Source organism: Chlamydotis macqueenii, chromosome 1 (genome assembly GCF_036417535.1).
Source record: "Chlamydotis macqueenii isolate bChlMac1 chromosome 1, bChlMac1.mat, whole genome shotgun sequence".
NCBI classification, from domain to species: Eukaryota; Metazoa; Chordata; class Aves; order Otidiformes; family Otididae; genus Chlamydotis; species Chlamydotis macqueenii.
Window position 1 is genome coordinate 119175296 of NC_141556.1, and position 15540 is coordinate 119190835.

A 15540-nucleotide genomic window follows, 5' to 3' on the forward strand; every position below is an offset into this window, starting at 1 on the left:
AGTCTTTGTGTGTGTGCTCGGACACAAATTTTAGCCCAGCATTGGTGAATTACTGGATTTGCTGTCATTTCAGCCTGGATGATAGTGCTACTGATCTGTATTTGCCACAGTACCATTATTTAGAGGTAAACCAACCAACTGAGGCTGTTGGTCTGGTGCCTGTTCCTGTAACCTGAACCTAAAAATCGCTAGGGATGCCCTGAGCCCTTGTTCTGTCTTGAGTTTTTGGTTGACCATAACGCTATGAAAGCTTGCTGCCTAACGTGGAATTCTGAGGCGGGGGTCAAAGGAAATAAGAAAGCAGATGAATGGTTGTTGCTCTGTGTAGGGTAGGCTTGGGTGGTGGAACAGATGACTTGAAGAGTAGAGTGGAAAGTGATAGCCCTAAAAAAAACCCCTTCACATTAATGTGCTACGTACCAAGTACATTGCAGAGTGTATAGGTTAACATTTGAAAAATAGCAGAAAAGTGCTGTATATACTTATGAAAAGCTGCTGAGCTATCTATTTTTTAAATGTTCAGACATTAAAAATCTTCTTAAATATCTAAGAAAGCGCATCCGTTTATTTATTTATTTTTTTTTAACCACAGGTGTCTTTTTCTATATTAATGAGTAGCATGACTTCATGATTACCTCCAGGAGCACAGGAAGTGCAACTTAGAATGTACTTAGAAATTCCGGGGAGAATGAAGAGGCAGGCATCCTAGTTCAATGCTTTAAGTGGAAACCTTACGCTAATTGGACTGCTTCCAGATAGAAAGAAATTTTCCTTTCTTAATTACAATTCCATTTCCTGAATCCCAAGATTCAGGCAAGAGGAAACAAGGACAGGTATATTTATTGCTCACCTATGTTTTGCTGTACTGTATTAAAGCTTTGAACTTGCAGGCACCTAGTTTTTCTGGCCTGACCCATGCAAAAGAGGAGCTTGTGGGGGTGCTGACACCCCCACGTCTGGTGGCACACAAGATGTCCTGACCCGAGGCAGATCATGGTTTTGTTCTCTTGGAAAAAGGAGGGTCGAGAGGAGGAGTATAAACTAGAGATAAGCTAAATTTATCTTATATGCTTATAAACACAGCAAGTTGAAAATATCTGCCAATTTTTTTAAAAGATCCTTTTTTTTTTTTTAATTAAAAAATGCCTTTCCTAAAAAGTCACCTGGCAAGTAAGCAATGCTAAATAAATATGAGAAATAGAAATACTCAGCCGGACACTGTGTACACTCCCACGATGTCCACATCTTCAAGCTTATCCTTTGTGGGGCAGAGTGGAAGAGGGCTAAAGTTAAACGTATGAGTAGTGACGGTCGTGGCTGCGTAGAGGCCCAAGCTCTGTGGCTGCCGTCAGGGGGCAGAGAACGAGGGGGTTTTTCGGCTTGGCGTTTGAGCAGGATCTGCTCCCTGTCCCACTGGTTAGTTATTTCATTTAATGGCTCTTAAATACACTCGGGAGCTGTTTCCCACCAGCCGGGAGCAGGGAGTCGCAGCCCTGCTCTGCAGGCTGGATCCTCATCCACAAGTTCCCTGCCTCACGTGCCGGACAAGCCCTCCAGCAACAAAGAAAAAAAATGGGAAACTGTCCATATAGGAACTGTCAAGTGTGAATTAGATACCTCGGAAATCAGGGGGAAGATGATTGATATTCAGTCATTCTCCTGAGAAAAAAAACCCCAAAAACCCAACATGGAAAAAAACTTGTACATTTTAAAAGGTATAAATATCTAAAAGGTATTGATAAATATTTGTGGAGCCAGTAGTTTTGCTCAATTTACTAAATCACTGCAAATAGTAGTCTTAGGTAACAGAAAGTGGTGTAGTAGAGGAGGGCTGCAGGCAGGTGGATGGAGGACTGTACTGATAAACAAGGTTTCCCTGAAAAAAAAAAAGTTATCATTTTATTTCAGATGCTGACATGGCCTTGTGTTATAGATGCATGCAGGTTTTTAATGAAATAAATGTTCACTGATTGGCCTTTTTTTTCTTTTGTGAAAAAACATGTTTCACTTCTTGGAATTCATCTTGAAACCAAGCAGAAACATTTCAAAGAGGAACGGTGTCAAAAATTATTTCATTTCTGTGGAGCTTTCAGGAGAAATTTTCTGAATTTTCAATCTCTTTGAAGGTAATATTGAGTGAGATTTCCCTTGTGTCCCATTTCATACCAACGCCGTGCCCGAGAGCAGATTAGTTTGTTGTGTTCAGCAGGATTCAGAGCCTTCTTCTCCAGGAAAAAATGGTGTAGGAGCCAATCCTGCTGGTGTCATAGTGCCCTAAATGCTTATTTAAAAATAATGGATATGGGCCAGTGCCACAGCCTGTGTCAACCAGGATACACTTGTGCTGCCACAGCTCTGCTGCCTTCAGTGCCAGCTGAAAACCAGGTGAAAAGTCTGAAGACTTAAACTGGGATTGACTTTAATTTCTGTCGCGTTTGTGCAGGTTTGCTGGCAGGTGCGGTTTCACGTAGGCTGGTGAAATGAGGCCGTCCATCATCACGGCAGTCAGCAACCCCAGGCTTGAGTCCAAGCCGTCTGCCAAGGCATGCTTTTCCCATCGGGGCGAGCATTTAACGATGCGCCTGATGTATCACTGAACTTTATATACCTTTATATACCTATCAGTGAACATTATATAACTTTTGCTGGCTCTATACAGCACTCAGCGGGACACGTGCCAGGGCGGAGTGGGCAACTGTCCATGAGATAGGCTTATCTCACTGTCGCTGACAGCTCAGTTTGCCAGAAGGACCTCCCATTGCTCCTGAGGATAGGTCTGCCAGCCTGAGCCCTGCTGAGGTGAGGTGTGGCCAGGCTGCGGGTATGTGCTGCCACGCAGGCTGGCACGTCACCATCCCTTGTCCTGGTCCTCACTGGCCATGCAGAGGTGGCACCTGGGCTGAGCGATCACTAGCAGATTTGGGTCGGTGGCTCTGGCTCTCTCCTTTGCTGGTGCTTTGGGGAAAAGCATCTTGCAAGCTTTCTGGAAATGTGCTCAAAGTGTTTCAGGAACAATTTGCCCTCTGAGAAATACTGGTGCTTTTTAAAAATGCAGAGCAGAGACAAAAAAAAAAAAGGAAACTATAGTACTTTATTTTTTAAATTTGGAAACTTTGGTGTACTTGATTTTAACCCAAATGACCTGAAAATTTCCTGTTTACAGCCCTTGTTTTGAGCCAGATCAAAAATATGCTATTTGGATACCTTCCCCTTGGCATGTGTTCTCTCACCAGCCCAGAACAGGAACATGCTGATAGTAAGTAAAAAAAACCCACATTAAACTCAGCAGCTCAGAGGGATGCATTTGTCAGAGCCATAACTGAGTGAACGGTTTTCTGGCACCACAATCAAACTCCATCAAAACCTTCATCTCAAGCTATGTACCAGATAACAGCGCTCACATCAATCAGCGCTGAGAAAACATTTGCAGGCAGATAAGGCTGGAAGGGAAGGAGTGGGAGTTCTATTAAACCTGGTTTTCAATCATTATTTCCTGGGGACAGCATCCTTGTTTGGGTGGCGACGTTCCTTCAAGAGGCAAGGAGATGTGAGCTCTGCCCTGGCTCACCTTGTCCATAGCACATCCCCTTGGGGCTGCAGGTGCTCTCCATCTACGAGGGCTTCCAGGCACCGTCTGCCCCGCGCTGAGCCTACAACCAGCATCACAACAGCTGGGCTCCATCCCCAGGAGCTGCACAGCTTCGTGGTGACTCCTGCCCATCTCCTGGGCTTTTCATGACTGCTTCACTCCTGACAGCTAGAAGATAACATGGTGCCATGCAGGGAGAAGAAGAAAGAGTGACGTTAGGCATCCAGCCCGTGTGCGTGTGTTTTTGCATTTTCCCGCAGAGTGGATGTGCCCTGTGAACTGTCATTGGGTTTCTCATGCAAGGAGGGGGAATAACGAGCTGCTCAGGATGGGACGGCTGAGGATGGGCCCAGAAGGTGGGTAGTGCGTGCATAGAAGGTCAAGTGGCCGAGCCATAAGCCCTGGTGCAGGAGGAAAGCAAACCCTCTGTGTCTGCCTCATCCGTCCCCTGCCCCCAGGTCAGGCCGTCGAGTTGGGTGGCAGAAACCCCTTCCTGAAGGGAAATCAGGGCCTGCAAGGGGGGCACACACTTTGTGGCTTTGCAGCCATTGTGGCCTAGGGTCCTGCACCCAATTGTGAGTGTTTTTTCCTTGTTTTTTTTTTTCTTTTTTTTTTTTCTTCAAAATGGAGGACAAGGTAAAGAGACACAAACAAATGAAAAGCCTCTTTGAACTTTCAGTTAATTGCACAGTGGGCAAGCGCCAAAAATAATCTGCTTTCCTTATTCCTGCAGGCCAAAGCCCTGGAGCATGTGATTTGATTATGATATTTGTCATCCAGCAGTGCTGGGCACCTGCTGTTAGAGAGGACGTTTCTGGGAGTCACTGTACCAGGAGGGATGTGGGAAGGTCTGGTGCCACTTGAGAGCACCAGTAGCATACTTTTGTCCAGGGTACTCTGTCAGACCCTGGTCCCACGCTCAACAAGGGACATGGAAGTGTTGGGAAAAGTTAATGGGACCCAGACCCTGGAAAACAGCCCAGTAAATGGAGGATGTAATCAGCTCAGATGGCTCAGCCTAGCAAGGGGGGGACTGAGGAGCAAGCTGGCTACTCTATGTAGGTCACCTTTGTAGGCCAAACCTCTGAGCCCCGGCCAGCTGTGAGGCTGATGGGGATGCAGATGGCTGGTGGCTGAAACCCACAGCACTGATTCACTCACAGCACCTTCAGCCAGGGTTCACCTTGCGCTTGTGGCAGTGGGATGGCTTCAGCCTCTTCAGGAAGAAACCTGGGAGGGCTGGAAAGAGCCCGGGAGACAAATGCAGCACTGTGTTAATGGAGGTTGTGGCCAATAAGTCCTCGTGGCAGTGGCAAGGAAACCTCCAGTGCCCAAAGCCCCTGCACCATGGTCAGCATCAGGCAGCCTCGTGTGCTGCACTCACGCAGAAGACATGAGGTCTCTGTCTTCACCTGCTCACAATTTAAGATGACTGCAGGGAAATTTTTGGGATTCAAAAATTTGAACTGAGGCTGTGGGTTCATACCAGCTCTGCCCTCCACCGGGCGCAGCCAGCACCCAGCCAGCCCACAGTGTCAACTCTCCGAGGAAGAAGCAAACCAGAAGCCTGTTGTTATGAACACGTTTCTGCTCCCATCCTTAGCAAATCGTGCTGTAAGGTGCAGCGTTGGCTCCTCTCAGCAGATGGATTGCTCCAGGCTCCCTAGAGCCTCCCAGTAATCCGCACTGGAAATAATAACGACCAGAATGACGAAAGGATGAGGATTGACAGGAGGTTTTATACAGGATGAAATGAAAAGTTGTGAGTCCATACGTCTCAGGTCTTGCATAGAGTCAGGGCTGCTATAATTGGTTCAGGAATAAATTCACAGCTTCAGCAGGAGGTGGAGACACTCCTGGACTCACTGAAGTTCTTCACGCTTTGCAAGGCCTATTCATAACCCCATACAGAAATAATCAGACTGTGAGAGTTTGGCTTAGCTAGCAAAAAATCATTAGCAATGTGCATTAAAGAAAATCAGAACATTTCTGTACCTCTGAATAAAATTTTATTCAGGTATCACTAGCATGCTTTCTTACAGATAAAGGATAAAAGCTGGTGTTTGGCGTGCATAAACAAAACTAACATTAAGAATACCATGTCCTTTGTGAAGATCAATTAAAGAAGCTTTTAAAGCTGTATCAGTGTTTTTAAGCAGTTCCATTAACTGGCTTTTTTTGTCCTTTTACTGTCTAGCTCTATTCATGTATGCAAAGTTAGGGTGTGAATGGCTAAGGAGCAGCTTAAGACTTTTCCCTCCAAATGAAATTATTGTGGGAAAATATTTGTCAAAGAGTTTCATGTGCATTTGGTCTCCAGCATTTTGTTAAGTGGCTTCTGGTTTGGATGTCGTGTGCTACGACTGAGGCTCACCAACCACGTTGAATCTGCTATACAAAAGAATAGGAAGCAACTAAGTGAGTGCAACACTTAGAGACATATTAACAGTGCGTACGCTTTCGGTAAACGTCCTTTACAATGAGCTTAATACCTTTTGTTTTCAGTGGTGTGCAGCAGATCTGTAGTGCTATTGCTGCTGTCGTGCTGAACACAACCCTGCTAAGGGAGGAAAGAGTCTCCTCCCTCCCTGACCCCATCCCTGTCCCGATCCCAACCCTCTCCACGTGCCACCACACATGACTGCGCCCAGGAGCAGCTGTACCCATCAGCGCCCTGCGGAAATGGGTGGAAACCGGATAGGAAAACAGACAAATTCAGCTTCCTTGGCTCATTTAAGCAGTGATTGGACAAGCATATCTAGGTTAAAAAAAATGTTAAGAAGTTTACCTGCACACAGCTGAAAGCCCCACCTGCTGATTCATTTAAGCAGAACGTAAAAGTGGGCAGGGCAAGGTAAGGTAAGGACGGAACACAGGACACAGGGTAGGGTGCAGGTCGGCAGAGGAGGAAGCCTTCCGTGCTCCGAGGGATTAAAGGAGGGCGAGGTGCAGCTCCAGGAACATTGACTGGAACGGGAGTCTGCTGTAAGGAATAGTACACAACACTGGCTACACAGATGATGGTTCTCAGAGGTATTTAAGGCCTTGTTTGCACGAGGTATAATTAAGTGAGCGCTAGTCCCACTTTCCCGCTAGCAGGGGTGCTGTTATGTAGATAAAGCTACATGCGTAGGGAGATACCGGGTGCGCCCAGTTTACCAATAGAGCTTGCACTGTCTGCCAAAGATGTGGTTTTGCATCAATAGAATTACAATACTGTAAATCTGAGGGTAGAAGCCATTTTGCTACTATATAAGTAGGTTTTATTGGTAACAATTTTCCTCATATTAATCTGCACTGCTGTTGATGTCTTTATAATATAATCTGTGCCCATTGAAGGGGGTGAGGCTGTTATTTCAACAAAAGCCCTCCTCCTGACCGAAATAAATCAGTGTAGAAAATTCTTGAAAACTTCTGTATGAAAATTTCAGTTAATTTTGCACTAAAGTGAGTAGCCTTCAAATGTCCAATGCAGTCAGGGTAATAAAGCCGCGAAAACATCCCATACCTACACTGAGTCTACAGCCTGTACATCACTTACCCTCTCCAGCTACAAGTGCTTCTCTGCCTCCCCCACAGCTGTCTCATCAGCACATGCGTTCAGAAAAACCCAAGGATAGAGCTCATGTTCACATTTTTCTTGCTGCTGCAAAACAAAACGCAGCAAACCTAAGCCCAACCCAAACAATAGCATCTTTTGATGGGTGTTTGCCCTCTGACCTCGTCTCTGCCTGCCTTACGCTTGAACAAACTCGTAAGTGGAAATATGAACTGTCACTTAGCGCGGCCATGTCCAATCAACGTCACTTGTCAGAGGAGATGAAGGAGATGAAGGAGAAAGGAGCGACATGGGTGGGGGTGCTGAGGGAGTTGAGTTTGGGGGTGACTCCAGTTTGGAAGGCAGAAATGCCCTTTGGTTCAAGCTAGATATATCCTGCTGTCTGAGCCACACCTCCTATTCTGCCAGCTGAGCAGCATCCCTGCTCTCTTTTTTTTTTAATTTGATCTAGCCTCTTTTGATGACTAAGGGAACAGGAAGATTATGGTTTAAGTGTATAATTTTGTTTGATGTGACAGGTTAAAGCTATGTGCATTTAGAGAAGGCTTAGATTATTTTAATTCTGTTACAACACTGATTTGGGCCCTGACTCACTCTTTCAGGCCTGACTTCACGTAGACATATGTTGACTTAAATTTACTGCTAATGAAATATTGGCACATGTTTACATTACTCAGCTTAAATGCTTTGCTGGTGTAGGGGTGGACTTAAATAGCAAGCCCAATCCTGAATCAGAGGTACAGAGAAGTAGATTTTGCTACGTATTTCAGAGTTTAATTTCCTTCTTCTTCTGCCCCTCCCAGGCATTAGCCCATGTAATCTCCCAGCGCAAGGCCTGCATTTCCGTGTGCAGTCCTGCTGGAGACCGAATGCCCCCAAGTCTCCCCGGCCTTAATGACCGCTGGGCGGGCGAAGAGCCACGGAGAAGCAAACTGCTAAAACTCGGATAGCAAGCTGGGAGCAGTAACCTTTCACTGGCGTAGCAGAAGGGACCAGGTTTGTATAAAATGGCAACGCATTCCCATTTCAGTGTGGTCCTTGGCTAGGACTGCCCTGAGGGCAGCTGGCGAGCGGTGTGATGGGCAGAAGCTGTGCGGGCAGAGGTGTGAGCCTCAGCCCTCCGTTGGTTTCCCATTTTCCGTGGAAAAATGTCTCATGTCCAGGTGGAGGGCAGGTGCAGAAGCTTTTCTGTGTCCAGTATCTCTTGGACTTTGTATGTCAGACTGCGACAAAGAAAGCGTTAGCAGTTTCCCAAAACTAAAGGAAAGGGTTTTTTTAAGAACTTGGAGCACAAAAGATAGTCATGCATGCAGAGGGAGGCACTGGCTTTCTGGGTGCCTTAGCTAATGCTTCCCTTTTAGAGGAAAATAAAGCTACCTGGGTTTGGTTCTTTGCCTTAAAAAAAAAAAAAAAAAAAAAAAGGCAGCTCCCCGTGCTTTTTGGAGCAGTCCTCTCTGCAGCAAATCTGGAAGTGGATCTGAACCTGCCTTGCTTGTATTTCTCCCGCAAAGCAGAACAAGCAAACAGCATGTTGTATGTCTCCTTCACAACATCCATCCATCTCCAGCCTTGGAGCGAAGAGGGAGGAGAAAGGGAACTGCCAGCCGCCTGTAGTGATTGATTCCTCTCTTGTTTTTTTTATGCTGCACTAGAACAACCTGTTTCAAAAATGACTATGACAAATCAAAGCAAATATTTCTCGTTAGAAATTCAAACTCCCAGAACTGTTAGTGGATATTTTGCTATTAAATGGGCTGCTTTATCCATAATATTTATTTGGAAGTATTCTTTTCTGCTTGAGCTTGCAGCCCTTAGGAGAGAAATGTATTGCCCTGAAGGCATTTGCTTCATGTTGTTGTCATGTGAAACTTTCTGTCATTGATTGCTATCACGAGGGGACAGTTTGCTTATATGCAAACATAAAAATGCTGCACTTCTCTACTTGCACCAAGAAGTACTGGAAGTGGCCCTGGACAGGTGCTGAGTGTCTTGCCTGGACTGAGACCAGCCCTGGAGCAAAGGGTTGGCTCTGCTCGGGGCTGAGCGCTGCCCTGACAGCAAAGTCTAGGGGGTCAAGCGAGCACGGGGATCCGAGGAGAGGGACGATGCTGTGACAGGGCAGAGAGCGGAGACTGAGGACCGGGAGATGGGTGCTGCCAGCCCACTGATGCCGCTGCCCCAGGGGCGCGTGCAGGGTGGTGTTTGCCCCCCTTTGCCCTTTCCACCAGGTTGTCATTCCTCATCAGGGAAAATCCTGTGACTCGAAGGGTGCCTCCATGCAGCCTTTTTAGCAGAAGGCAGTTTCTCTCCCACCGTGCAAATCAAGGCAGCGTGGCTCTTAATTGGGAGCGTGGAGCTGAACTTTCCCAGCGCTGCCAAGGGCTGGCTGCACTCTGACACGGTTTCCACCTCCGTGAGCAGCACTCCCACGCCTGGGAGGCCATCACCTCCCCCCTCCCGTCCCAAATATGCAAAATAAAAACGTTTGTAGACCGTTCCTAACTTTCCCCTCCCCGCCGATGGAGCTGCAGCGGTACTGTTGGGCTGTTACCTACGGGAGGGAGGGAGGGAGGCAGGGAGAGCGGGAGGGAGGAGGGAGAGAGGGAAGAGACAGGCGGAGAGCTCCGGTTACCGCTGCTGCATCGCTGCCTTCCCTTGCTTCTCCTCGCTCCGGAGACCCAGAAGATCCCGCATCGCCTGGCTGGGGATGGCTAGGGGATCGGGGGAGACTTCATGAACTGTAGCCGGTGCCTGCCGGTAGGAAGGAGGGCAGCTCGCCCACTCGCCACAGCTCCTGCCCGACATGGCCAGAGCCACCGGGGGATGCATTGCAGGCGTCTGAGGTGAGGAGGTGCCCGTTTCTTTCCGTAACTCCAACTGCAGGCGTGAGTGCAGAGATGCTTCACCTATGGAAGCACCCTTGGACTCCCTATCACTGACTTTCTGAAACTCGACTGGGTTGGTAGAGTAAGATAAGAGAGGGCGGCGGGTGCAATTCTGCTTTCCGTGCTGGCTTCAAAGTCTGTGATCAAAGTCCAGACCTCCCTATCCGGGGAAAGCCACTGGCCCGAGCTGAACTATGTGAGGCCTCGTGTTGACATGGGGTTCAGCCGAGGACTCCGGACTGTAACACCCGTCCTCTCGTAAAACAGGTGATGAGGTGCATGGCACTACTTGGTGTGAGGGGTACACCAATTTGACGGTAGGAAGATAGCAATAAGTAATCTCGTTTGCTGGAGGATTTAGTGTGTGTTTTAATATGGGGGAGCATTTGGGCAGCCTGTGAACCTATCCCAGGATAAACACCAGGATGACTTAGGACAAATACAGGGGAATGTTTTCCTCACTGTCCTGCATGTCTGCTGAGACCCTGGATAAAATCCTCAAAAAGAAGAAGATTCATAAACTACAGGTAAGTAACTAAAAAAGCAGCCGTTGGGCCTGATCTTGCAAACATTAACCGTGTATAATCAGCACTTTTAAAGCCAAGTAGTTATTTACAAAGTATTTGCCAGCGTGAGGGCCCTGCGATGGGGTTTCTGTTCGTCTGCTTTCTGCCTCAGCCCTACTTACCGAAAGAGGAGCTGAACGCTGTCCCTCCCAGTGAGCATTTGGCACAGGAGTGGGGTGGTGAGGGGAGTCTGAGCAGCTGCCCCTGGGCTGTCTCTGCCCTAGGTGGAAACTATATGATGCCCAGGAACGTTATCCTCCAGAAGTACCAGATTGCTTCTTTAATAGGCAGGCAAATGCAAAGGTGTAGTCCAACTGTTGTATTGACAGGGAAAGAATAAAGCTCCAAACACTAAAAAACGACGGTTCCAAGAAGCAGCATGAAATGAAGGGATGCTTAACGGCACGAGCACCAGGCTCACTTACTTCGTGCAAGTGCTGCCCCAGCTTAAAATAGGGAATAAAACCATCTGAATGGTAGTAGCAACCTTACAAGTCCTCATCATACAGTGATATGGGAAGGACTGAGCAGTACTCTGTTTATGAAAGATTTCAGTGACACTGGAATGATTTTATTGGTAATTTTTCCTGTTTTGAACATTTTTTTTTGGTGTAATCTGCATAGCTATCTCTTCTCTGCAGTGGTCTCTTATTTCTTACTTCAGGTGTCTTGAGATTGCTTCTGAGTGAGAAAAGCAAGACCCTCATTCTGACTGAAATACCATTTTCAGGTTTATTTTTCTTTTTGACTATGATGAAAAGTCCAATGTGTAGCACTACTTGTAAATAAGGGTGCAATAACTGATTTGTTTTGGGGGACACAGACACATACATACAATTTGTGAAGAACAGTGCTTCTATAGCTCAGAGAACCAGGCGTTTGGAGCACTAGCAGTGACAGCAAGAGCTTAAAGAAGAATTTTTCTCATTGCTTTATTTGTTTATGAAGATAAGAGTGTGGCTGTGAGTTGGATTTTGTTCCTGCTCAGCACAGTGAATGACACAGGATTATACTGAGTAAGGTTGCTCTGATTCATCCCGTTGTGGACAACTGCTTATTTTTGGTGAGATACGGAGTTTGGAATATAACAAGTGAAATAGTAACTGTAGTAGAATTGCTGATTCATGAGGCAATTCTTAAAAAAGTTAAATATGCTCCTTAGCATCAGTGATAAATGGAAGATGGGGATATTGTAGGAATAGAGGGACTATTAGAAGAAGCAGGTCTATTAGCATTGAACAGAAACCCAGAAAGGGACATCTGGTACACAGAGAGTGAAGAAAAGACAGAGACAGAAAGAGAAGACTTTTAGGCTGAAAGTTTGGAAAAAATGACTGCCACGATGACAAAAAGGTCCTTCTGGGAGAACAGGAAGGGAGTGCTCCCCAGGCGTTGCTGTTTTCTCTGCCTGTGAGGGAGGAGGCCTCTTTGCTGGTTGTGTTTGGATTGCCTGTGGAAGTGGATTAAGTCAAAACTGTCTGATTATGCTCCTAAAGAGAACAAAACACACCTGCACAGGGGGCTGGCCTGTAATGGCTGTCCTGTACAGTTTCTCTGCGTTGATAGTCTGAACTTTGCAACAGGGTACCTAACATATTGCAGCCTCCACGGCAACACCTTTCTTCTTCTTGGAAAAGGGATCTAGCCTTACTAAATATCCAAGCTAACATGCTGGTGGGCTTTTTATGGCCAGGATTCTACAAGAGACATTTGCAGGCAGCTTGGAAAAGCAAAATGATATTTTAAAATATAAGTAAGCTTTCTTGACTTGGCTAAAGTCCCTGGAAATACATTTCTTTTGACTCTTCAGATGCAGCGCTTCTTTCCTGTGATGTTACGGGAGCAGCTCCCCCTCCTGCCAAACTTTTTGCTGCTTTTGACAGCAAAACTGCATTTTTGTCTGAGGATGCTGTTTGGCTTTTCCAAATGAATGTCACGAGCAAGTGGTCGTGGTTGGGTGGATGAGATCAGGGTTCATCAAGAGCTAATGGCTCTTGGTGATTTTTTTAACAAAGAGGAAGATGCAGCCTCTGATTCAGAAGATCCGTGTGCTACAAATGCCTTTCCTCTGTGCGGATACGCTCGCCATGATCTTTATTCTCCTTTAGACATCGGCCGTGCGGGTAGTCTCAGAGGCAGAACCCAGAGGCCACATGGACCTCTGGTCTGGGCCACTGCAACCATTTTATTAATGGAAATCTCCACACTTGAGGTGACACTTCTGTATCTGAACTGGAGTGAATGAGAACCGCTATTTTGTGAGTGAAGCAGACCGGCCAATGTTTGTTCTTTCGCTTGTAATAACAAAGAAATATCTTTTTAATGGGTGAATGCTGCACGCAAGACTCCTCCTATGCCTGTATGTTGCCTCTGAGAGAGCTGCCGTGTTAAGGTTATGTTTATATGCATATGCTGGTGCTGTGGTTAACCACCAGCACACTACCCTTTGTGGTACTGAAAACGTGACTTGGAGGAGGAAATGGTGGAAATTTTTCTTTGAAGAGATAAAGTTAAGGAGTTATAGTGGGTCATGTGGCTCTTCTGAAACTGTCTGTCTCGTAACATGATAGGAGGAGATCTGGGGCATAGAATTATAGAACCGTAGAATGGTTAGGGTTGGAAGGGACCTTTAAAGGTCATCCAGTTCAACTGCCCTGCAAGGAGCAGGGACATCTCCAACCAGATCAGGTTGCTCAGAGCCCTGTCCAACCTGATCTGGTGGTGAAACTTTCAGAGACTCTTACTCACCTACTGCTTATTATAACTGTACCAGTGCTTAGACTGTGTTGGCCATGCTACTAAAACCAATACAGTTGTATGCATATATCTATATACATCTGTATTATGTATACATGCATGGCATTTCATTGGTATTAATATTAATCTAGAATTTAACATATCATTTTAATACACTTTTTTTCCCCTACAACTATTAAACTGAAAACTTGACTTGTTTTTACTCTTCTTTTTTTTTAATTTTTTCTCTTTTCTTATTAAAATCCAAAGTGGTAAATGCAACCAGCCCAACCTTCTACAAAGAAGATTCAATCTGCTGTTAAAGTTGCAGGGTCAATCAGCTAAATGGGTATTAGTAACATAATGACAGAGCATAAGCCAGACAACACAGTAGGATTTGCAGATCAGTAACAACAATACTCCTTTTCCATCTGTTGTCTAATTGATTGCTTAGCGTTTGGAAATGAGGACTTATCTGCGACCACAGATGAATGTCTCACCCGCTCCCCAGAGTCAGCTCCCTGGCTATAAAACATTGTGGTCTTTCTGGAGAGCCAGAGGCTTCTTTTAAGCATTAAAAGCACCCACTCCTCAGAGCCCCTCTCCCCATGCACACACCGTCATGGCAGGCTGGGGGTGGCACAGAGGTGCCTGAGGAGGAGCTGGGAAAGCTAACCTCTCAGCAGCATTGCGAAAAAAAAAAAAAAGACAAAAAAATCCCAAAAGACAAAAAAAAGGGAAAAATGAAAGAAAAATAAAGGGAGAGGATTTGGCTCTAAATAAAGTGCCTAGCAACTCAGTACTTAGTGGGATGTATAAAGCAGAGGAACAATGTCTTGCTTTAATTCGCTGACAAACTGACAAGGAGAGACAATCCTGATATCAGAGGCTGGTGAGAGGTAGCAGAGGGAAAAAGGTTTTCCACGGTCTGACAGTAAGGGTGGCAGAAAAAGTTTTTCCCTTGTCCTGTATCCTTTTCAGATTTCCATCCTTCTTGCCTGTCAGTCTTGATGTTTGGTTTGGGTGAGAACATTATTAACACACGCTGCCATCAGAACCCCCCTCTGAAAAGTGGCATTTTGAAGTGCCAGGAAAGAGACATTTAGTCTCTTCACCTTAATGGCTGTTTGCATGCATTTCCTTTGGTTGGAAATGGCACCGCCGGCTCCGGAAGCTCTGTGGGATGCTGCCACCGAGCACGTGGGGCAGGAGGAGCCAGCCAGTGCTCTCAGGAGACAAGGCAGGGTAGTCTGTCCCTGTTAAACCCTTTATTTCGAGTAGAAGTTCACCACCACTGTTTTCAGTAGTCTTGTGTGGGACCTGAGTTGACACTGCTCTTCCTGACAAAGTCCGGTACGTGTCGAGTAGTGCCCTGCTCCGGGAGTTGGGGAACAGCCAAAAGCTACTGGGACAGAGGTGTCTGGTCATCCCTCCCTGGCTCCTGAGCTTGGGCTAAGGAGGAAATCTGTCTCCCCATGTGTCTCCCCGTAAAAATGGTGCCCCGGCCACTGCTAAACCCACTGCCTCACCAGAGACATCATCTTTGAGAGCTCCAAGCTGGCCCCCACTCTGAATGCTTGCATTTAGGAAAAAATAGAAGTTTCCTGCTGTGCTTGATATTTTCTTGTTATCTATGCATGTTTAATCCTTCTTTGTGTCCTGCTGAGCTTCTAAGAAAGCAATTTGGAGGCTTTATTCTGAGGAAAAGCAAAAGTTAGCAGGTATTATTAGTACTTATACCAGGACACGTGTTACTTTAGATGATTAGGAAAGGAAAATGAGAATATCACTGCTGACTTTAACTGAGTGGTATTTGAGGTCATAACTCCTGTTTACGTACTTAAATCACGCCTCTGCTTTTGGGTCTGCCTTGCTGCAGCTGCTTCCCTCTCTGGTTATAGAACAAGGAGTCTTGCAGATGGTCAAAAGCACTTTGGTCATTTGCGGTTCGAGTTGTTCCCTGGCTGATGTGTGCGACCTCATTGCAAAGGCAGTGCCAATCATCCACTGAACTCAGTGGTATGACTGTGACTTTGCCCCAGAAAAATTAAGAAAACTGTATTTCTTTAAACTGATATTTTGAATCTGTTTCTCAGGGGGATTCTAGACCTACTTACCTCTCTCTGCCTCAGGCCAGATTGCTTTTCCTGATCTATATGGAACAGGGTCTTGATATCTTGGTGCCATTTAGATAATTACACTCAT

The 15540-nt window shown here is 46.1% G+C and overlaps 1 protein-coding gene across 9 annotated transcripts in view; it reads left to right on the top strand.

The window, feature by feature from the left end:
* The window catches only part of B3GALT5 (beta-1,3-galactosyltransferase 5), a 32063-nt gene that overhangs the window by 7839 nt on the left and 8684 nt on the right, over positions 1–15540 (top strand). The window contains exon 1 of one of the 9 annotated variants that reach the window (XM_086765591.1): positions 7958–8144. The exons of 7 other annotated variants lie outside the window; for them this stretch is intronic. The gene's annotated coding sequence lies outside the window, so the exon portion shown is untranslated. Of the gene's footprint in view, positions 1–7957; positions 8145–9904; positions 9992–15540 lie in introns of those variants that run through there. One more of the 9 variants, XM_086765620.1, reaches the window with a different exon arrangement.